The sequence below is a fragment of the Odontomachus brunneus genome, unplaced genomic scaffold (assembly GCF_010583005.1).
Source record: "Odontomachus brunneus isolate Ranch 3 - 2012 unplaced genomic scaffold, Obru_v1 Obru_scaffold_048, whole genome shotgun sequence".
Lineage (NCBI taxonomy): Eukaryota > Metazoa > Arthropoda > Insecta > Hymenoptera > Formicidae > Odontomachus > Odontomachus brunneus.
Window position 1 is genome coordinate 1892985 of NW_022639498.1, and position 374 is coordinate 1893358.

Sequence of the window (374 nt, forward strand, 5' to 3'; positions counted from 1 at the left end):
GTTAAAGAAAATTACTAAAATTTCGATGAAAATAACTTTTTACTAAAAAATTACTAAAATATCGATAAAGTTACTTTTTAATGAAATATTGAAATATGAAATGATACTGAAATGGGATCAATGCAAAACTGAAACATACTTCAGAAAATTATCATAATATTTTCATTAAAATATTATCACCAGGGTTTACTAGAAAATTATATGACTTTTTACTAAAAAAAATATTGAAATAGCGAGAAAAGTAATTTGTTACTGAAATTTTGATGAAATGAGAATGAAATGCGGTCAATTAAAAGAGATTTCAAATATATTTCAACAAAGTTTCAGTACAATATTTCCATCAAAAGTGTCCAAAACTTTCATCAAGCGTTCAT